This window comes from Acomys minous (genome assembly GCF_964271855.1).
Source record: "Acomys minous genome assembly, chromosome: 1".
NCBI lineage: Eukaryota > Metazoa > Chordata > Mammalia > Rodentia > Muridae > Acomys > Acomys minous.
In genome coordinates this window covers 80,887,491-80,912,313 of record NC_140483.1, presented here as the reverse complement: position 1 = coordinate 80,912,313, position 24,823 = coordinate 80,887,491, and the positions used below count along the sequence as shown (strand labels likewise).

The 24,823-nt window shown below is 39.3% G+C and overlaps 1 protein-coding gene across 1 annotated transcript in view; it reads right to left on the bottom strand.

The window, feature by feature from the left end:
• The window catches only part of CDH20 (cadherin 20), a 248,695-nt gene that overhangs the window by 150,248 nt on the left and 73,624 nt on the right, over positions 1 to 24,823 (bottom strand). The gene's annotated exons all lie outside the window — the stretch shown is intronic.

Here is a 24,823-nt window from a genome sequence, read left to right as displayed (position 1 = left end):
GGGCAATAGTGGAACAAACTTATGGGAGTAGCTAACCAACGTCTGCCTTGACATAAGAGTCACTCCACAAGATGGAACCCGTACCTGACACTGTTTCGGTGATCAAGAATCAGAGCCTACATAGTCCAGACACCTAGAATAAAACCAAATATTCCTGGTATTAAAAAAGTTACAGTAAAACCACTGCTATTGATAATCTTCTATAATCATAGATCAGTGAGACAGATCTTAGAACACACTGCTCTAAATGGGTTGTCTCCATTAAGTCCCTCTCTCAGAACTCTGTAGAAGACAATATAGAAAAATGTAAGTCCCAGTGGGTGATGGAGAACACCAGGAGAGCAAGGTCCTCAGAATCAGCCAAGCAAGGTTCATATGAACTCACAAAGACTGAAGCAGCAAGAACACAGCCTACATAGGCATGCAGCAGCTTAGTATTTGAGAGGATTCCCAAGTAAGATTACTTGGGAGGTATCGTAGGTAGGTATATGATTCTTGTGCCTGCTCTTGGGGCTCTTTTCCTTCAGTTGGATTGCCTTGTCCAGCCTTAGTGTAACAGTGTGTTATATCTTATTATGTCATGTTTGGCTGTTATCACCTAGAAGCTTGTTCTTTCCTAAAGAGAGACAGAAAGGGAGAGTGGTAGTGAGGGATTGAGAGGAGCAGATGCAGGGGAAACTGTAATCAAGACATATTGTTTGAGAAAAAAGTCTATTTTCAAAAAAAAACTTTTTCAATTTTTAAAATAAAATAAGAATAGAAAAATAATGAATACTTATAGATAAATTCTACAAAGGTGCTTTCTGTTCACATTTAAAACATTTTATTGAGATGAATGAAGCCATTCATAAATTAGGTGGCAGCAGAATAACAGTTCATAAATAGCTAAATAGGCTAATAGGCAGAAATTCAAAAGATGAAGTGTTAAGTGCTCAATGATATGCTTGACATCTAGACTAGAAAGCATTAAACTATAAGCTTGTAAGGTTGCCATTCATTCCCAGTACTTAATACAAATAGATGCTGAGATTTAGTTGATTGCAAACTCAATGTGAGTCAACAACGTGGCATCAGTACTAAAATATAAATGCCATTTGTTGCTGCATTAATAAATGATCAACAATGCCTTTGTGCACACAGTGGACGTATGAATGTTTTTCTTAGAAAGGGATTCTGCCTTTCATTAGCTTTTTAATGAGAAAGTGATTCATGAAACATGAAGATCAAGCAATTCAGGAAGAAATGGGTAAAAGTCCTGTTCTGGACACATGCCAAGTCAAAGTACACTTGTACCATTGGAACTAGTTCTTGAAAATACATTTTAAGAGAGATGTTGATAGACTGAAAGATCTCCAGAAGGCAGTCTGGACCAGTGAAAGGTCTTAAAACCATGGCCTACATAGGTGCATTGAAAGAACTAGAGGGCAAGGCTTGAAGAAAAAGTTATTTTACAGGAATATTACATATGACTTTAAAAGTAATGATATATTGGAAAAAGGTATAAATAATTAAAATGTATAATAAGACTGAGAGGAGATGGAAATTCTCATCGCCTGTTAATGAGTGTAAAATGATACAATAACACTGCACACTGCTTTTAAACAACCAGTGTTTAAATCACATGTTTATTTGCTCACCTTTTAAAATAATTTATAGACGAAGCATATGTACAACACCAATACTTTATAAGGTGATTACCATAGTAGTTTTATTTTGTCCCAAACTGGATATTCCCAAATAATTTATCACCCTTAGTAATAGAGCATAGCAGTTAAAATCTGAGTGGTGCTAGAGTCAATGCACATATAGAAAAATGTATATAGCAGTGTGACCATCTAGCTCATGGGAGAACCATATGAGTATGCTTGTGTGAAACCAAATAGTCTGGTTACCCATATCATACTAAAGACTCTGAAAGGAGTTGCATGCCCTGCTGATGCCTGATCAGAAATTTAAGTCAACAAATAGCTGCTTGATCTTCACTGAGATGCCACACAATGATGAAATTGATATATCAGGATTCCTCGGATGACAGAAATAGCAGGTCTTACATCAGTACCATCTATTTCCTGAGATGATGTGCTGGCTAGTTTTTGTTTGTTTGTTTTGCTTTGTTTTTTTGTGTATGTCTCTGTGTGTGTGTATGTGTGTGTGTGTGAAGTTAACTCAAGATAAAGTCATTTAAGAAAAAGAAACCTTAACAGAAAAAAAGTCCCTACTATATTGGCAGATGAGCCTGTGGGAAATTTTCTTGATTAATGATTGATATGGAAGGTCCCATCCCATTGTGGGTGCTGTTAGAACGAGGCAGGTGGCCACGGGGTTTATAAAAAATCAGGCTGAGGAAGCCATGGGGAGAGAGCCTGTGAGTAGTGCTCCTTCATTGTGTCTACTTCAGTTTCTGCCTTAACTGTCCTCACGGATGAGTGTGACCTTAGAGTTGTAAGCCAAGATCAACACTTTACTTATTAGATTGGTTTTGGTCATATGTTTTTCCACAAAATAGAAAGGTTACTAACACAGATGATTGCAGGAGGGAGGGGAGGGGTCACCTAACACCTACCCTAGAAAGGAAGAAGTATTGACTAACACTGTATTATCTGTTACTTTACTTTTATGTCACTCTCACTTTTATACTTTTTTTTTTAAAAAAGTGTTTATTCAGGATTACACATCTCTTACCTATTTTGAGGGTTTTAAAAAATTCACTTAAGGTTTTTTTTTTAATTTCTCCACTCTACATCCCAACTGTAGCTCCCTCATTTGTTGCCTCCAAGTCCCACCTTTCCTCCCTCATACCCTCTCCCTCCCTCCCTTAGGCCTCAAAAAATGGAGCCCTTCTTCCCTAACATCTGATCTCAGGCTATCAAGTCTCATCTGGACTGCCTGTGTCCTCTTCTGTGGCCTGACAAGCCTGTCCCACCAAGGGGAAGCGAACAAAGGGAGGGGGCCAGAGTCCACCATGTCAGAAGTAGTCCCTAGTGCCCATATTATGGGACCTACAAGGAGACTGTGTTGCCTATCTACTACATCTGAGCTGAGGGTCTAGATCTTCTCCATGCCTGGTCATTGGTTGCTGCATCGGTCTCTGCAGCACGCCACAGCCTCCACCCTCGCCCCGCCACCCAGATTTGTTGGTTCCATTGGTTTTCTTGTGGAGCTCCTGACACCTCCAGACCTTTATGTTCCCCAACTCTTCCATAAGACTCCCTGCGCTCCACCCCAACATTTGGCTGTGTGTTTCAGCATCTACTTGGATCCTCTGCTGGGTGTCGTCTTTAAAAGGATGTCTACAGTAGGTTCCTTTGAGATTTCTTCTATTCAATTGCTCTTAGGGTCTGTTCTATTTGTCCTTCTGAATGAGAATCAACAATTCTCCCTAGGATCCTCCTTGTATTTAGCTTCTTTATGCCTGTGGATTGTAGTGTGGTTATCCTGTATTACATGTCTAATATCCACTTATAAGTGAATATATACCATGCATATCTTTCTGGGTCTGGGTTACCTCACTCAGGATGATCTTTTCTAGTTCCATCCATTTGCCTGTAAATTTCAGGATTTCCTTGTTTTTAATAGCTAAGTAGTATTCCATTGTGTAAATGTTCCAAAGTTTCGTTATCCATTTTCCAGTAGAGGAATACCTAGGTTGTTTCCAGATTTGAGCTATTATGAGTAAAGCTGCTATGAACATAGTTGTGAAAATGTCAGCAATTAATAAATGGGACCTCATAAAACTGAAAAGCTTCTATAAGGCAAAGGACACTGTCAACAGAACAAAAGGACAGCCTACAGATTGGAAAAAGATTGTCACCAACCCTACATCTATCCGAGGGCTAATATGCAAAATATATCAAGAACTCAAGAAATTAAGGAACCAAACAAAATAATCCAAGTAAAAAGTGGGGTAAAGTACTAAATAGAGACTTCTCAAGAATAGAATATAGAATGGCTGGCTGACAAACATGTAAAGAAATGATCAATGTCCCTCATCATCAGGGAAATGGAAATCAAATTGACTTTGAGATTCTATCTTACAGCTATTAGAATGGCTAAGATCAAAATTCAAGTGACAGCATGTGCTGGTGAGGATGTGAAGAAAGGAGAACACTTCTCCATTGCTGGTGGGAGTGCAAACTTGTACAACCATTTTGGAAATCAATCTGGTGCTTTCTCTGAAAATTGGGAGTAGTTCTACCTCAAGACCCAGCCATACCACTCCTGGGCATATACCTAAAAGATGGTACACCATACAACAAAAATATTTGCGTACCTAAGTTTTTTATTACTCTGTTTCTTCATCTATTCTATTTTTCTCTACTATATCTCATATAAATTCCCTCTTATTCCTATTTCTTTTTTTTTCTTGTGTAATCTTCTTTTCCGTCTTATTTTTGATCTTAGATATACATTTCTACAGATTTAATAATCTTTAAATTGTGGTTATCTTAACAATATCTCTACTCTCTTTTTCTGTTTGCTTTACCTTCTTTTATTTTTATTTGTTACTCAAATACTAATATCTACTCTAACATGATTCATATCACTTCCATTCACTTTCTTAAAAGCTATATTTTAAAAAATGTATTTAATTAACCACTTCATAGCCTGCTCCCAGCCTCCTCCTTCCTTTCCTCCCAGTCCTGCCCTTATGCCCCCATCCCCTTCATTCCCTCCCTCCATTTTTCTCAGAGAAATGGAGCCCACTAAGGATGCCAACCCACCCTGGCACCTCATGCCACAACAGTACTAAACACTTCTCCCACTGAGGCCAGAATAGGCAGCTCAGCTAGGGAAAATGGATCCAAAGGCAGGGAACAGACTAGGAGGTAACTTCTATCTCCATGGTTAGGAGCCCACATGATAACATACTGTACATCTGCTACATATGTGTAGGGGGTCTGGCCCATGTCAGCTCTTTGGTTGGTAATTCAGTCTCTGTGAGCCCCTATGGGCTCAAGTTAGTTTAGTCTGTAGGTCTCATTGTGGCGTCCTTGACCCCTCTGTCTCCTTCCATCCTTCCCTCCACTCTTCAACAAAACTCCCCAAGCTCAGCCTATTATTTGGCTGTGGGTATCTGTATCTGTTTCCATCAGCTGCCAAATAAAGATTCTCAGAAGATAGTTATGCTAGACTCCTGTCTGCAAACATAGCAGAGTGTCATTAATAGAGTCAGGCTTTATCTCTCTCCCATGCGATGGCACTCAAGTTGGGCCAATCTTTGCTTTGTTATTTGCTCAATCTCTGTTCCTTATATAGCTAGTGTCTTGTTACTCATACTCCCAAACTTACATAAGAACACAGCTATAAAAGAAACTTACAAGTCAGTCTCATTGATGATTACAATTGCAAATATTCTCAGTAAAAATACCTGTGAGCTGAGTTAAATGATGCACCAAAACCATCACCATGATCCAGGTGCATTTATCTCAAGGATACAAATCAAAATGTAATGGTTGTAAAACTGATCATAGAAGCAAATATAGAGTGTGAATTTCTACATGTTCATATCCTAAATAAACAATCTCAGAATGAAGAACAGATGAGTTTGTGTGTGTGTGTGTGTGTGTGTGTGTGTGTGTGTGTGTGTGTATGTGTGTGTAAATGCAGCATGTTTACATAATTATATTTTGGGGAGGACTTCAATGAACCAGTTTCTATAGGAAAAATTACTGAAGGCCATGTGACAATGTTCACCTTTTATAATGTGCACCACAGTTTAAGAAAGCTTAATTAAAGCTTTTTCATTACCTATCCCTTTACTTTCTTCTAACATGTTTGTAAAATGATTTTAATTAAAAAAAAAGACTCATAATATACGATGAAGACTGTTTTCCTGCTGTAATGGGCAAAATGGAATAGATAATAATAAATAATTTTAATGTAAGCACTTGATAGAAATATTAGAATATAGTAAAATGTTTACCTAAGAGTTATTACAAGATAGTTTGTGAAATATTTTATTAAAATCTCTTCCTTTATTATATCTTTGACATAATTTTTGTTAATTTATTGTTATTTTTCTTGATTTTTTTTCCTATGCTTAGAGTTCCTTACTATGGAAATGGCATTTCATTTAGTGTGGAGGTTTCTGTTTAGGAAGATAAAATAGGCCTGGTGATAGATGTGATGTCTGCCCACCAAGGTTAATACAGTTAAAGCCACTGAATTTTGCATCTACAAATAGGTACTTTACGCTACTTACTATTTATCATATTTCTAATAAAAAATTATTGCCTCTACTCACAATAAAATAATTGCATTTAAAATCTACCTCTACAGAGTACTTTATGAATGGCATATTTTCACGAATGCCTTCATTTGAGTGATCCACAACTTTGGGAAAGTATCAGAATAATGTTAGTGTTGTGTGTATGGATACACCCACACCAGAGAGCAAGTTCCAGCATGAGCACACCAGGATATTTCAGTTGGATAGTTGAACACAGTGTGGGTTGATATTAGGAGCTGCACAACTGCTCTTTGCAGTTGAGGGTCTTAGTGGGTTAATATTCATTCCTGAGAGGAACTGATTTTGTTGAGTAGCTTCCATTGTCCCTCCATTTCCTGAGTCAAGCTGTACATAACAAGGCTCTGAGATCTTGCACACTTGAATAATCAGCAGCCAGGACCCCTTGAGGCTCACATTTTACATCTGTGTCTCCTTTCCGGCTGGCTTCCTTCCATCACACAGGACCCGCAATGCCAACCACAACTGCAGCTGCTAATACTTAGCTTTTCAGTCTCTGGAATTCATGATGGGACCATGGAGACACATTTATAAGAATTCTTTTTTTTAATTAATTATTTTTTTTTTCACTTTTCATCCTGGCCATATCCCCATCCCTCCTCTCCTCCCATCCCTGCCCTTCCTACCTCTCCCACATGCACCCTCCCCTATTCCTCAGAAAAAAATGGAGCCCCCTCCCTTTCCAAACCACCCAAGCTCATGAAGTTATATCTGGACTGTGCATGTCCCCTGTAGTCTGGCAAATCAGTCCCACCAGGGGGCAGTGATGAAAAAGCTGGCATCAGAGTCCCTATCAGAGACAGCCCCTGCTCCTCTTACTAGAGGACCCACATGAAGCCTGAGCTGCCCATTGGCTTTATCAAGACCAGAAGGCATTGGAACACAGTTGCTTGAGTGAGCAAACCATGTCTAAATAAAAGTGAAGTCTTGATTTGCTAAAGCTTATGATGATCAATGTCCCAGTGCACTGACTATCTTAGATATGCTATTATATTATATATAGATGTACAGCCTTTGCATAATGAACTATATGATGTATATGATGTGGTAAAATGTTCTTCGTACATTTTCTTTGGGAATTTCTGTATGTGTGCTTAATGTTACCAGAATATTTCTAAGGAGTCTCCCCTTTTTCCTAGGAAGTTGAAATGCCTACTTGTTACAAGTATTTCACTGCAATTATTTTTTTATAAATGATTTTACGGTATGGTTTTCACACGTACTCTGGTGCCTCATATTTGACCATGTCCCCTGGAGAGGGAGACCTGGTGGCCCTCAGAGGAAGGATAGCAGGCTACCAAGAAGAGACTTGATACCCTATGAGCATATACAGGGGTAGGAAGTCCCCCTCAGTCACAGTCATAGGGGAGGGGAATAAGGGGAAAATGGGAGGGAAGGAAGAATAGGAGGATACAAGGGATGGGATAACCATTGAGATGTAACAAGAATAAATTAATTTAAAAAAAGATTATTTTCTTAACCATTGAGCTATTTTTCTCTCCCTCACACTTCATTATTTTATGTAAAATAAAATATTTGTTATTACAAAATGATTTTACCAATGGGGTCCTTTCAGATCTCCTACAGAGTATACAAAACCAACATCATTGTGTATTGTATTGATGTCAACAGGATTGTGTCTGCACCCTAGTGTGATGTCAGAACAATACAGTGTGCCTTTCATGTTGTCAAAGCCCTGGAATAAAAGATCCATTCAGAAAGACTCTTGGATGGTCACAGTTTTTAGGAGTTTTTAATGCATGGCTACACAAGCTTATAACCAAACATTTCTTTAAACACTGTCCTTATAGTTTAGGCTAAGTTTTCAAAAATGAGTCAATGTTTTTATATATAGAAAATGAAACATCTGTTCATTCTTTGCTTTACAAAAATAAATATGCTTTCTAGAGTGACTGCTTCCCAAGGCCATGGTCAGTACTTTTCACCCAGGCTACTTCTAAAGCCTTGGTGTTAAGATTGACAGCCAAATGTGGGTTTCATAAATCTATCCTTTATATAGTAGCGAAGCCTCTGAACAGGAGATTAACTCTTGTAGGGAAGGCTAACCCAGTGGATCATTTGGAAATAAAATAAGGACATTTTGTATTCCTGTGCCTCCACTAAGAAAGCATTTCACTTTTGCAGTTGGGCTTTGGAGAGAGAAAATGAAGCTCTCTACCCTACTTTCTGCTCTTCATTTAGTTGTTATACTTTTTTCCATAATTGCAAGCTCATTTGACTACTAGCAAAACTGGAAAGTCCAAGGGGGAAAACATTGATTACCTGGTAGCTACTTTTCCTGTCCCACTCATCCATGTCTGTGTTGTTGTATAGGTCTGTCTTGTTCTATGGAGTTTTGTTTTGGCTTCTACAATTGGCTAAGTCAATGGAACAAATAGAAGTAGTTATGGTCTGGTTGCCTTCTTATGGCTTATTCGTTTTCCATTTTAGGCTTAAGGAGATTGGGAGAAGTGAGGGTAAAAATGAACCTACAACTAAAGGCTGGTTAGAAATAAGCCTTAGGTAGGCTGTATGTTTCTTGAAGCTCACATCAACTATCATAACACTGATCAACACTCCCCCAAAGTTCAGCTCAGAACATTTCAGTAAAAAATTCATACCCAAAGATATTATTTAAGAAGTGTGTCACAGTATCAGGGCACTGTGACACTCAGAGGAAGGACAGCAGATTACCAAGAAGAGACTTGATACCCTATGAGCATATACAGGGGGAGGAGGTCCCCCTCAGTCACAGTCATAGGGGAGGGAGGTAAGGGGCAAATGGGAAGGAGGGAGAAATGGGAGGATTCAAGGGAGGGGATAACAATTGAGACGTAATATGAATAAATTAATAAAATATATTTTAAAAAGAAGTGTGTCATCTTTAGTTTCCTCTGAACAATGCCACATCACAACATAATAAATCATGCTATCCCCTAGAAGTGACCTCTGCCCTTCACATCTCCCATGAGACAGATCTAAGTTAAGTACTCCATTCCCTCTCCTGAACACCCTGCACATCCAAACCTCTTCCATTCTGCCTGCACCATCTTGAAGCTGTGGCCTGTCACTAAGCTTCTAACTAATCTCCCACTTCTTCCTCTACCAGACAATTCACTCAGTAGTCTAAGTGATCTTTTCTCTTTAAATGCTGGTTTTTAATTATCACATGATAACCCCACATCTTTGAGAACAAGTTGTGCCAATTCATTACATGAATTCCGTGTAATGGTTTAATCATGAAAGCTAGCATTTCTAGCTCCAAAACACATGATTTTTCTTTCTGTTGGGAACCTTCAAACACTCTGTTTCTGTTTTTGAAAAATAAGTAATACATGTGTGTGTGCACACGTGTGTTTGTGTGTGTGTGCACACACACTTGTGTGTTTGTGTGTGTGTGTATGTGCATGTGCATGTGCGCGTGTGTGTGATAGTTACCCTATGGCACTGCATGTAGACCTCTGGAATGGTTTCCTAACTGCATGTTATAATGGCACTGTCTGATGTTCCTCTATTCCTTTCCCACTGCTCTAGTAGTCACTTTCTATCATGAATTTCACTCTCATAGTTTTAACTGCTGAGAAAATGCAGTATTTGTTTTTTCTGTGTCTGGATCTAACATAGTGTTCTTGGTTTCTTTAAATGTTCATTTTTACAATTTAAAAAAATTAATTTTGAAATAATCTTAGATTATGAAATTTTAAAAGTCATTCAGAAAGTTCCCACATGCCACCTACTAATCTCCTAATTTTAATGCCTCACAGACATGCCCAATTATGGAAACCAGGAAATTGACCTGATTCAGTGCTCTTCATTAAGCTCCAGAGCACGTTCATTTCACCAGCTGTTCCTCCCATGTTTCTGGTCCAGGATCCAATCTAGGGTCCCACACTGCATTTATATGACATAACTCTTTAGTGTACTGCAATTTGTAACCAGTTCCTAGTCTTGGCCTTATGTGAACTTGATATTACTGGCTGCTTCTATAGAATGTTTGAAAATTTAGGTTTGTCCTTTTTTTCTATGATTACATTGAGGTTATTCATTAGGGGTGGAAGAATAGCCAGGAAATATGTTCTGCTTTTCTCTGTACACCATGCCAAGGGGACTGTCTTGTTAAAGACATAAATTAGACTGTGTCAAAACCTTCATTGTTTCCCCATTTATTTAAGAGTAAAAGAAAAGCCTTTCCTAAACTCTATACTACAACCCATTACTTTAACTTAAGCATTTTATAAGGCTTATACTTTTCCCTGCTGAAAATAAAGAGAAAAACCTCAATCCACTTCTTGAGATGTTTATTTCAGAAAACTTATAAGTTCTTTCTGTCTGTATGAAAAGCATGAGAATCATCCTTAAAGGTAAATAAACCTCTTGTGCCTTCTGTTTTGTTCTGGCTTTCTCAAGGACCAGGGGCCAGTTCTTTGACTTGTAATCCCTAAGGAAGGCAGCACCATCTTCAGTTTTTATGGGGGCGCAGGCCCTCATTCCAAGCTGCAAAACTCCCTCTTGTCATAGAGTCCTTCAGATAAAGGCACACAACTAACATAGGTAGTACCTCCAACTGCCAAGTGATTTAGGAAGGTGTGTGCACGGGTCGTAGTGGGGGAAGACTATGTTTTCAGCAACTCTTAAATGAGGATTCGTTATCACGTGTCTTGTGAAACTTGCATCCCATGCATTGTATCTGCTCAGCTGTATCAAAGGGCATACGCCTTTTAGTCATTGTATTAATACACTCACTATCAATGTTGTGCTAATATTATTCAACAATATATTCTTTACCTTGTGGAAAGGTTTCCTGGACTGGGATGTTTTTAGTTATATTCCCTCAACAGTGTTACCATTCTAACTGCTCCACTTACTATGGCTTTCTTTCATACATTGGAAAATACTAAGTTGTAATTTACTTCAACCCTTTAATTTCTCCATCTCTTCATCTAAATGGCTACTTCCACTTTTCATAACTGAGCTGAGATCTAATCACCCAGATTCCTAGCCCATTCTTGCCCCCTTTATCACATTGTCCTGTTTATGTCTTGCAGAATACATAGCACAAACCATGGTTATTGTATTTATTGATCCTTTCGTTATTTATAGTGCATTTCTCTCCATTACAGTGTGAGCTCCAGGAGGAATGCTTCTGTCCTGTTCCCAGCTCATGCTTCATACCCGGAACCCTGACTGACACAGAGGCACTTTATGAGTATTTGTGAAATGGGCCAATGAGTGATTGAATAACTTGAGAATAAACACTTTAGATAGTCACATAATGATGATATGCTTCTCCCTTTTTCTATGCACTTATTGGACTCAAAGCTGTAGTTTTTAACCAAAATTTTTATTTGTTTAATGGGCATATAAAACCAGTGTACAAAATGAATAATACTTTAAAAAATCTACTTTCATCCTTGAATAAAAATTGGCCCAAATGCTTGTTTTTGAAAAGAAAGATATGTTTGTTTGTTTGTATACATGTGTGCCTAAAAAACTTATTTGAATATTTTAGGAGAGATTTCATGTTAATTCTGGATATAGCTGGAACCAGTTGGATTAACATAACCTAATTGTCCACTAGACATCAGTTACTTATGAATAAGGAGAAAATGAATGCCAAAGAGAAAGTAGACACTCGATTGTTCAGCATGTCTACCAGGTGCTTGCTTGCACATCCTAATGGACAAAGACGGGAGCTCCTGTATAGCCCTGGAAAAGCAGGTAAAGGGTGTGAACACAGCTGAGGGGAGGCTTAAAGTAGTGTTTCTCAGTGTTGAGCATTCACCATGCCCTCATGGCAGGGGTGGGGGCTTGTTAGACACAAATTGCTGAGCCTCAACCTCACAGTGTCCCGTTTTGTAGGCCCTGGAAATGGGCCCTGGAGGCACTCAGAGGAAGGGGAAGCAGGCCATCCAGGTGAGATATGATGGGCTATCGCTATATGGTGGGGGAGGAGGACCCCTTCTGTCACAGGTCTAAGGGAGGGAAGTAGGATGAAAGAGGGAGGGAGGGGGAGAACGAGAAGACTCAAGTGAGGGGACAGCATTCTGGATGTAATCTGAATAAAATATTTAAAAAAGAAAAAATTAGCCTTTTAAGACTTTCCCAAAATGACACTGACCTTGTTGGTTTATGCTCAGCACTTTGAGAACTGCAAGTGTGGCTTGACTACTGGAAAGATAAAAATTCGCACAGAACAATCATTTCAGATTGGGCCACAGCTTTTTTAGAACATTATTTTTACTTTATGTGTATAGACATTTTGTCTGCATGTATGACTGTGTGGCACACACATATCTCGGGCCAGAGTACATCAAATAAGAACATCAGATTCCTGGAACTGGACTCACACATGATGGTGAGCTGCCAGGCGCTTGATTGGAACTGAAGTTAGGACTTTTGCAAGAGCTGTAAGTGCACTAAATTGCAGAGCCATCTTTCCAGCTCCAAAGTTATTTTCTTTTAAATAAATTAGTGTTCTCCTTAATTTAGTTGCAGAAGGATCTTTTCTTGTTTTTTAAATGTTAAATGTTTATCTTTAAAAAAACAATTCATTTATTTCTATATTATGAGTTGTGGAATTGCCTTAATCAGACTGGCTCTTGGGGAAGTCTTTGTGGTAATTTTTGATTAATAATTGATGTGGGAGGATCTATATCCATCCACAGTGTTACCTGGGCAGGGGGTTCAAGGCCATGTAGGAAAGCGAGTCAGTATGCAGCTTCCTTCCATATCTCTGCTTCGGCTCCTGTTTGAGCTCCCACCCTGACTTTCCTCAGTGATTAACTTTTTTTTTTCTGGATATGTTTGCCAAATCAACCCTTTCCTTCTCATGTTGCTTTGTGTCAGTATTTTACTGCAGCAGAGGAGCAAACCAGGATACTGGTCCAGCACTCTGCCAACTGACATACATTATTAACCCAAGAAAAGGGTTGTTTTACTTGCTCCAATTTTTTTAATGCCTCTATCTTCATTTTTCACATTTTGGTATCACATGTACTAGTTACGCTTACTATTTCATTTAATGCTATATACCCAGGTAAATGCTATTTTCCTTTACTCGTGAAAAATTTAATCCTCTTAGTGCTTGATTACTGTCTTTTTAATTTTTAAAATTCTTTCTCATATATTACATCCCCACAATCTCTCAGCACTCCACCTCCCCTCTTTCTCATATCCACTTCCTCTCTGCCTCCGTTCAAGTTCAAAAGAGAGCAGCCTTACTAGGGACATCAAACACAGCACAGCAAACTATAATAAGATGAGGCACATATTCACACCTTAAGGCTAGAAAGGCAACTCAATAGGAGGAAAAGAGTCCCACACATAGGCAAAAGATTCAGGGACAGGCGTTGCTCCCTCCCATTCTTAGGATTTCCACAAGAACTCCAAGCTACTCAACAATGACATATATTCAGAGGACCCAGGTCAGATCCCTACAGGCTCCCTCATCTCTGCAAATTCTCATGAGTCCCAGCCAGTTGATTCTGTGGGTTGTGGTCTTGTGGTTCCCATGTGGTCAGTTATACAGCACATCTTCTGTAAGGCTTTCTGACTCAAGCATAATGTCTCTGCACTAGCTTGCTTCTCAGCTTGAGAAACAGAAGCTAAGCTTAATTTGAGGCTAATGGGTAACTCTTTGAGTTGTTATAAGACTGACAAAGTCACTCATATCCTTAAAGTTAGCATACATACTCTGATATGGAAGGTTGGTGATCATCACAAGCCCTGACTAGAAGTACCATATCTGTGTCCTTTGTTACTCAAGGAAGATAGTGGCCTTGCTTATGGAAGTAGTTGGAGGTAGCAAAATACCCTCTTCTCCTTGAGTCTGAGTAATTTGTCTAAATTACAGAAACAAGCTGACACTTTCTTTTCTTCCTTTTTTTCTTTTGCTTAGTTGTCTATAAGAAACGCTGAATTCTCTGTGAAAAGGAAGCAAGACCAAAGAGTTCTTCTTAAAAATCCCACAAGTCATGGGTCACCTTGAAGATCTCAGAGAAACTAACAAGGAGAAGCCTACACACACAAGTGCTTCTCTTTTCCAAGCCCAAATTGATGGCCGGATGGATGGCATGGGTACTCAGCCCACATTGACACTATTACAAAGTCTTGATATTTTAGACATGTATTGCATCATTAATTATAGTATCATAAAAACAGTTGTTAAAATTTATACCACATTAATCTGATTAACACTGAGATGGGCAAAATGAAGGAATGGAAAGAAATATTTATTTCACAAGAGTAGAGACTTTAATATACAGAAAGCTGCATAAATCTGCAGATGTTCTAATTAGATTCAGCTGAACTGCTTCAGCATGCAGGATAACGTGGATTTACTCTGGCAACCACCAAGAATAACTTTTCTGATGCAAGAAATGTTGAACTTCCAATATTGAGACATAAACTACCACAGCCCAGGGGACAGATTTCTTTCACATAAATTCCACTGGCTTCAAGTCCCCCAGCACCAAAATTGCTTTATTGTAGGACTCCGGATGGATTTGCTGAATTGTACACTATTTGTTCTCTTCATTGGTCACAGTACCTGCAACCTTACTTCCTAGTAATAGTTAAGCATTAACCTTAGTTCAGTAGGATTCCATCAAGCAAGTTATTCGTATGATGCCCAATTTATAATCATGGAATAGTGCAGGCAAGAAAATCTGCCCTATAAAAGAAGTGACATAAAGAAAATACAGACTATATTTCATGGGGAGAGTTTCTGACAGCTTATACCCAGTTTTTGTTCTCTCTCTCCTTCTCTCTCTCTCTCTCTCTCTCTCTCTCTCTCTCTCTCTCTCTCTCTCTCTGTCTCTCATATATATATATATATATATATATATATATATATATATGTGTGTGTGTGTGTGTGTGTGTGTGTGTGTGTGTGTGTGTGTGATACATCTGTAAAAATCAGATGACAGTCTTAGGTATTGGTCCTTACCTTCGATCTTACAGGGTTTTACTCACGGTCATGCCAGCTTACTCCCAAATTTCTGGTGATTTCTCTGTATCTCCAGCCTTGTTGTTGGGAGTGTGGGGATTATGAATGTTTACTGTTATGCCTGGCCTTATTGTAGACTCTGGAGATCCAAATTCAAGTCTTCACACTGGCACAGCTGAGGATTCACCACCAAGACATCTCTCAATTTCACTTTTCTTAACATGTCATTTTTTCTCCCATATCTTGTGATGGTAAATCTATGTTTTATTATGTTAACGAGTGGTTCAGTGTGTCTTATGGATCTTCATGGAAGTTCATGTACAAGCTCAGTGACAAACAAATCCTTCTCTGGCAGGAGCCTCCTTACTTGATTGCTTTTGGTGCCTAGCTTTGGAAAGATGCTCAGTACCACCATGCCTCCCATTCTATTATTTTCTAGGCCTTTCCATCAGATGAATTTGAAGGTTCTTATTTAACTGTTTTTCTCTTTTCAAGGGAAAGGTAGAGGAGAATGTTCTTTTCAAAGGATGGCAATGAGAAATGTGATATAAGCTGTGTTTGAGCCTCATTTTACCGACTTCTCCTTAGACAAACCTCTCTTTGGGCAATAGTCCCTCAATGATATTTAATAAGCTAACCTATTCTCCTTAATTAAAATGTTGGCAGGACATCTTTATGTGAATTCATGCCAAGGATTTGTTATAATCTCCATGTTTTATGATTTTCCATTTTGAATAGTGAAAGAATAATTTCCTGAACCCTTCTGAAGGATAACCTCTGTAAGCTCAAAATTTATCACCTCTGTCATAATCTTTTTTAATCTCAGTGAAATTATGTGGAACAAAATCCACATTGTTCAAATTTACTGTGTTTTAATTTATTAATAAGGACAGTATAGTTACAAATGTATTCCAAGGAAACTAACTTGAAATAGACGTTATAGTGGCATAAACAATAGTTTGCAACATTCAGAACAATGAACAAAAAAATCAATACTATTTATAGATTTGCCAGCTGCCTATTCGTATAGAGTCTGAGTCAGGAATATTATAAAGTATGTAGCATAAGCTCTTAACATTTGATATTTAACACTTTTTGTCCTGTTCATGTCACATATTTTGCTTCCTATATATAAAGTTATGTCTCACATAGTATATGTATTATTTATGCATTAAATAAATACACATTTTTAATACACCAACACACAGTAGTTATGTGTAACTGATATAAAAACGAAGTGGTAACTGATGTAAAAGCCAGTAGTGCCTATAACATAAGAAACTGTGTCCCCTTCCCCCACTTGCTCTATATTCTTATTTCTTGGACATTGGCCTTTGCATGCTCAATTCTGTTGAAAGATAGGCTGGGAATTAAGAGCAGACTGAATCAGGTTAAGCTTATTAAAATGCTTTGCAGCACACTGCACAGGGCAATACTGGCAATGAGCTGGGGCATGGCTAATGTGAGTACAAGAATGGCTCTTGCCAGTGCTGGTCCTGCAGGCACAAATGCAGCTTCCCAGAGAGCGGAGAGCAATGCCCGGGTGTGGAGACAAGCCGTGGAAGTTAGCTCCTCAGTGGATCAGACAGTGTTTTCAGGAGGTGAATAGTGTGCCTTTTCTAGTTTGTTGTCCAAATGACAGCCACTTCCTCTTATGCACTAACTACTGACTATGACTGGTCATCTGATCATCTGATGCTTTCTGCCTATGAGAACAATGTTTCAGCTTCTATTCACTTCATACTTAATGCCACTGGGACATCGAAGAGGGATACAAAATCATTCTCGGTTCTTCGCTGCGAGGTTGGTTCGCCAGCCGGAGTGTGGCTGGGATACCGTCTTAGCTGGAAGTACAAACATTTGCCTAGGTTATAAGTCTGAGGTGAATAGTGTGCCCATTTCCCTATCATATGATAACTCTATACATGAACAGCTGGCCCCTGTGGATCGCATCCCGGAAATGGATTTGTGAAGGCATAGAATGATGCGAGTCCAGCAGAAGCAACATATGAGCCGCCACCATGGTTATGGGTAGAGAGAAGAACACGATTTCTGGTCCTTGAATCTCTTCTGAACCAATGAGAGTCCAGTTGTCACAGGCAGCTTTCCTAGGTTCAGTTAGACATGACTCCCTTCGCTTATACGTACTTCATGGAATCTCAGTATATGCCACGTGCCTGCAAAAAAAAGTGCCTCATTTTGCCATTAAGTATTTGACAAGTTAAGCAAGGAGGGGATTTTTCAGGTTGAGTATTATCTCCCTAACCGCATATACTCCCAAATGTATCAGTGTTTGTTTTGCTTTGTTCTATCTCAACCCAGCAGCCTAGACAGAGTTAAAGCTCATTAGCAGTCTGAGGACTCCTCTTTGGCTTTCTTTGCCAGCTAGTGTGATGTCACGGCTTTCCTCCTCTGATAGAATCTGGAAAGGTCCAAGACTGCAAGTCAGGGGAGGGACATGCAACAGGGAGCAGCCTATTGTCCCTGTTCTTGGTAATTGTCTCACAGTACAGCTACACATTCAGCTCCCAGGATAGAAGCAGGTGTTTTGCTTTAATTAAGACCAACAAAGACTTTTCTGTTCTCAATAGGCTTGTATTTTTAGACACTAAGGTAAGGAAGAAGAGGAAATTATCCTATTCTGTGCATAAAAATAAAGATTCTGCATGAAATGTGTAATTAAGAACTGAAGTGGGGGAACTGCAATTCAATTAAAACTGTCAGAATAATACATGGAATCAATGGCTTTATTTGGTGTTTAATGATGATATTGTTTTCATTTCATTATACACAAGTCATAACCAGCATTGCCTGGTTTAATTGTATTCCTTACACAGTATGCATTTACAGTAGACTCATCAATTTTAAAAAGGCTTATTTAAGATTGTCATAAATCGATTCCCACAAATAAAAGGCAACTTTTTCCATTATAATGAATTAATATATTGTAACTATGAGCTTCTTGGGTTGGGAAGAGCACTGGTATAGAGATGGGATAAGAGAGGAGCAGGGTGCAAAGTTTACAGGCATACTTTAATGAAAAAAATAGTGGGAGAATTACCATTTGAACAAGCTGAACAAAATATGATGAGATTTTAGGTGAAAGAGGAAGTGATTGATACCTGGAAAGTGAATCACGGAATTGACCAAAAAATGTGACAGGGAGATACTAATTTTATAGTTAGGCTTTTGGATGTTTGACTTTGGTCGGCTTTATTTTGGAGGTGGGTGGCAGACTCTTTCTATTGTGATAATACACCATGACAAAAACAATTTGATTGGAAAGGGTTTGTTTCATCTTACACTTCCATATCACAGTCCATTATCAAAGGACATCAGGGCAGGAACTGAAGGCAGGAGTCTGGAGGCAGGAACTGAAGCCTAGGCCATGGAGGAACATTGGTAACTGACGTGCTCCCCATGGCTTGTTCAGCCTGACTTCTTATTCAAGTCAGGACTGCCTGTCCAGCAAAAAGAACTACCTACAGTGGACAAGACCATCCACCTCCATCATTAATCAAGAAAGTGCCCTACATATTCTCCTATAGGCCAATCTTATGGAGGTGTTTCTCAATTGAGGTACTCTCTTACAAGAAAACTTTAGCATGTGTTAAGTTGATACAAAATCTAGCCAGCACAGAGTCTTACTATGTAGCCCAAGATAGCCTTGGACTCACTGTGTAGCACAAGCTGGCTTCATGTCCATCATCCTCTTGCTTCAGCATACCCAGTAGCTAGGTTACATCTGTGCCACCACGAATGGACATTCTGGCTTTTATGGTTAGAGGGTGAGATCCAGAGAAAGCAGATAAAGAGGCATATGTTGGAGATTAGGGTGCTTGAGGACTTGGTGAGCATATAGAATTTGGATATGGTGCTGTTGAACACATTTGAGGAATGACGTCCTTGGGTCCCCTCAGCAGAATGCATATCGTTTATGTGCTACTGCCCTGTGAGTCCTTCTGCAGACACCAATAAAGTAGCAGGAAACAGTAAATAGGAGGGTCAGGCTCTGACAAGCTGGTCATAACAAAATGAGTTCTACTTGCATATTTCCCATGGTTGACTAAGTTTTAAGATTATCATATAAATAGATTGAGATACTTCCACTTGCCCATTTCAATCCCAGGTCCTAAGAATTTCATAACAGCTTTATTAGGGAAAAGTGTTTTTTTTTTTAAACCTTCGTCATGAGATGACTTGGAAAGGACAGAGAGAAAGCAAGGCAAAGGGATAAACAGAAACAATGGAATCTTAAAGCTCACAAAACAAATATCAAAAGGGCCTGTGCCCTATACATATAATTGTTAATCTTAAATTCATTATACCTCATCCATAAGAGCAATTTTGTATTATCTTCAAACATAAGATTTTCCTTTTTTTTTTCAAGCATTGAAAAGGAAGTACCAATACAGGGCTCAGTAGGAAGACTTTTCAGAGATTTAACTGGATTATCTACATAAGTACTGAAATTAAACCTGGTCTTCAAAATGGGATGTATGTGTAAATATGTATATATGCACATATATCACTTAAAACATACATAATAATTTTAGGGAGGATGGAAGTCAACTGCTATTAATCTATTTTAAGCTCAAGGATTACTGCTGTCAAATGTCAGTTTTTAGGGAATGGTTAAAAACAAGCACCATCATTTATGGAACAGGCAAAATCATAAGCACATTGAATCAAATAAGTAGCATGTATAATTTCTGTAGTAGTGGTGAAAATTGAGCATTCATTGATGTATACCCTCTATTCGAGTGAGCCTGTCAACACCAGTGTGGGTCAGAGAGGACTGCAACGGTGCAAGGGTCCAGTTAGAAGCACTGGCGGAAGCTGTTATCCTACCCTCTTTAAGATCTAAGCAAGTGGCCCTGCTCTTGCTGTACTGTTCTTTACCTAGTAGGGTAAGTGGATCACAGATGGGAGACACTATATTATTGTAGTATTTATTGAATACATTTAGACTTGTACTACTCTCTAATTCACTCCTAACATTCAAGAATTAGATGCTGTGCAGCCATATGGTTTAAACAATATGCTAAGTGCTAGATGTTTTGATAATATACACTAATAGCACTTACTATATATAGGGCATTGACTCATATTACTACTCTCTTAAACACTCTGTGAGGGTCAGTTTCCCTCGTTTTATGAAGCATTTGCCTAAGGTTACATAGTAAATGGCAGAGCCAATATTAGAGCCCAGGAAGGAAAGCTGGCTCCAAAGTCTATCCTTGTAAACATAAGAGTGTTTCTCTACTTATGGTACATGGGATTCACATGGAATACAGACAACAAACAAATCAATAGAAAAGGGGAAATCCTGTGCTTCTTACCTCCAGAGCAGGTAAGTCAGACAGGAAGGCACCAGTGACCTGCCTGGAAGGAACGGTATGAGATGGAGAAGCCTGCACTCTTCCATGAGGCAGAATACATCTTGGAATGTGGGATGGGGAGCATGTGAAGAAAGGCAAGCAGAAATGAGGATGGGTTTGAAGAAGCCTTAGGAAAATGCCTATTTCCTAAGAATCTCAATGACACCGAGTCCAGAAGTCACCTACTTCCTGTATCCTGTACCAGGGCCCGGGACACCAACATCCCTTCTCCGACCAGAGGAACGGGCAGCTTTTAAACAGTGAGGAGATAAATAGTCAAATAGCTCTTGCTTCTTAGGAATACAAAGAGCGTACAGACTAATACAGAGATAGTAGTGCCATAAGGTCTGTCTCGAATACACTGTCATTAGATAGCAAACATCCTGAGCAAAAGATCCTCTCCCCCAGAAAGTTAGGTTGCTGCCTTAACAAAGTGGAGCCCCTGCTTGTGGGGCCCCTGTTTGTTGTGGATTAACTGCTGACTGCCTCTGCAGAATGGACCTTGGGAAAACAGAGCAGGTTGCTTGCCTGACTGGGTTTGTGGGCTGAAGTTCCTGCCTGCTTCGTGTGAAGGCACCTTCCAGGTTTGCTGAAACTTCAGCTGCAGCATATGGACAGCATGGGGGAGATTCTGAAGGCTAAGAATAAAGCTGTCACTGTCACACTGGGGCACAGCATGTGGAGCCCCGTGGGGGAGCTGCTGAACAGAAGTCACTGATGAGCTGGGGGAAAACCAGTGAGCTGTGAGAAGGCCTCCATGTAAAGAGTGTGTGAGAGAATGGTTTAAACTCTCTGGGCAGATACAAGGTGCTGTTCCGCGAGAGGGAAGACGAACTGAAAGTGTCTTTAGAGGTTTCTAGCCAACAGGTTTATATTTTAGCAATTAAAGAATCAATTCCCAGGAGAAAAATCTAGAAGGGGGTTTGGAAAATAACTTTTATAGCATCTGGCTTAGACTATGATTTTTCTTTTTTGCTGTTTTCTTTTGCTTTTAAATAGTATTTCTGTCATTCTTGGAAATTCTCACGCATCTGTCCAATACATCTTGATCATGTGCAACTTCTTCACCCAACAGCTTCTACTTCTATCTCCCAAGAATCCTATTTTTTTCCAAATACGCTAATGCCTCCCTGCCAGAAAAAGAAAAGACAATTTTGGTAGCTCCCCCAAGAGGGAGACTCCTCTTCTATAGTCTTAGGAAGTGACTACAAGGTATATGTGAGCCTTGTTTTCCCAAGGGTGCCTGTTCTGAATTTATCAATGCTATTCCTCTATAAGGTGTGCATGTGTGAACACAATGCGGGGGGAGGGGGGGATACAGAGACAGGGAGGGGGTGGGATGTGCAGGGAGGAAGGAAGGGAAGGGGAGAGTAGGATCTAGGCCTGGGGAGAAAATCAGATTTCACTGCAGGGCTGGCAGACAGCTTCAGTAAAAGTGGTTTCTACCGCTATGGGATGAACACATACTTTCATTAAAAAGCTTAATTATTTGCTTTAATGGACATTTTCTCATAGAATACTTAGTTTCAAGGGTATTCTGATATTCTTAGGAAACCAAAAAGGACGCTGAGAACAGAGGCTATACTTGGAGGGTGCTCATTTTCTTCTTGAAACAGACATTCATTATTGACACTGATAGCTACCGCCAGGGATTGGGTTGGGGAGCAGCGGCCAGAGACAGCTGCTCTCACACCCAGTGGTTATGAGAGCATGCCTACTAATGTGCTTAAAAGGAACAATCTCATGGCTGTGTAAAAAGCTAACAGAAGGGAAAGAAGTATTAAAAATATGTTCGGTTCACTGAAACAGTTTAATGGCTTTATAATTCTCTCTGGAATTGTTTACCTCATTGAGTGTAGGCATGGGGGGCTGTGTGTGAGAGCAAACTGAAGAAAAACAGGGACCAGTGAATACTGAGAATGGCAGGTGTGGACTGGAAACTTCAGGAAGGGATAGAATTTTATTGCTGAAAGTACTTGAGTGGAAACTATTTTTAGTCAGAAGAGAGTTGATTTTATGTTTTAAAAATGCCAAGCACATATGAGAAAAGAAACTGTAATTTGAGTTTGTGGTTTCTGTTTTTATTTCAGAAGTTGGAGGTGGGACACATTACGGATTTAATAAGCCTAGAAGGAGATAAGAGTAGCCATGGCTCAAATGGTGTGGAGAAAGGGTTGTGAGAAATTAGGAGACCAAAGAAACCAAAGTCAGGACTTGGGATAGGTCCCCAGGGTGTGTGTGTAAGGCATCAAGGAAGACTACAGTATAGTGCAGATAAAAATGACAACACAGAGCTAAAAGTTGATATAAGAGCTCATGCTCATCCAATGCTTACCAATTCCCAGGCACTCTTCCAAGCGCCTTCTATATCACCTTCATTTTATAGATGAAGAAAACAGGCTTTGAAAACTTGATAGAATTTTCTGAGTGACAATGCAAGTGGGTGTCAAGGTCAGCGATCCACCTGAGAGCCTCTGTATTTAGTTTCCTTGGTGTCATGCATCTGTGATAGTGTGGTTGTAGCACAAAAGGAGAGTGGCAGGAGAACAAACTCCAACAAATCAAGGGATGTCACAAGGAGAAGAGGGAGAAGTCTCAGGTGGATGAGCCTCTTGCCTGGGTGGTGGGAGATGCCTGAATGGCAAACTGGCATCTTTACAAGATCCCCAGAGGGCCTTAAGTTATAGAAATCTATCAGTTCCAGTTTCTAAGCTAGGCATCCAGGATTTAGGTAACCACAGGGTTCACATGGGGTTAGCAAGGGAGTCTGTGTCACCCAAAGCTAGCTCCTGGTGAATGCTGGCAGTCTGGATGTTTCTAGGGCAAAGGGACAAGCAGGAGAAACAGCGCTGTGAGCCCTGCCTTCTCACGTGGCTCTGTGCCCTAAGCATGCTTGTATCCATACTTTCTCTGTTCATAGGGCTATTAGTCAGATTAGATTGAGGTTCACCTTAGTGATATCATTCTAAGACCTCTTTTTATTTACAATGACCACATTCCTAAATTAGAAAATTTCGAAGTCCAAGGGGTTAGGATAGCCATGATGCTTTGAGAGCGACAGTGGAGCCCATTGTAGTGGATACTGCAAGACTCCCCACCCGGCAGTCATCACTCTAATTACACTTGCTATATCTTGCTATCATCTGAATTTCAAAGAATTTTATTGAGTATATTAGTCTATTTTTGTTACTGTAATAAAATACTTTAGATAGACTATATTGCGAAGCAAAGGGGCTGACATTAGATCATGGCTGTTGGAGACTCATGTGGTGGTGGCCAGGAGACTTCTTCCTGGCAGTGTCTTAAGGAACCATAGAACATCACATGACAAGAGACAGCACACATTTCTCAGCCTTCCTGTCTGGTCTCTATCCTTCATCGTACAAAGCCAATGTTAGTCATGGAATCACCCAAGTAGCTTTCCTTAAACTTTATCACTTTCCCCAAAGGCCACCTATGAACACTGTCATAAGCTTGTTTCTCTCTTTACACCATAAGCATGTAACTTTGTGCATGAAACTTCTACCTGGGTCTAGCGAGAGTCAGAAGGAGGAAAATCACACTCTAGTGATAGCATTAGGACAGTACGGAAGACAGAAAAAAAATATGGCGATGATGAAAAGCTTCGATGTCAAGTCACAAGTGGAATCTGGTAAATGATCTGAAACACAAACAGATCCCCATACAAATTATAGGGTCATTTGAGAAGGGAAGTAGAGCCAGTGGCTTTATTTCACTTGCTTATTTGCTTTTTTCTTTTTGGTTTGTTCTATAGGTCATGAATTTCAATTCCAGAAATGCTAAATGACCTGCTACTGAAGGTCTGCCAACTACTATTATGCTGTTTCAGTTATATTTTGAACATAAGTTTTCTTACAGGCCCATTTTTCAACTGTGTCAATAGGCTCTCTGTGTAATATTTAAAATTTTATTTTTGTAAAGCTATTCAGGAAAAAGGTTATAAGAACATGTGAAAACAATATAGAGATAATATTTGTAGTAAGTCTTAGACATGTATAGCCTTAAAAACTAAGATGCTGGGTAAATATAATGATTATAAATATTTAACCATACACTATCTACAGGTGCCAATCTGCATACAGCTACACAGAATTCAGATAGTATACATTGACTCCAAAATGTGTAATGGACTTCTCATTATTATTATTATTATTATTAAAGCCACCTTGAACTTTCATAGTTTCCTTTTCTCAAAAGTCCCTTAATCTTCCAATAAGATCAAAATAG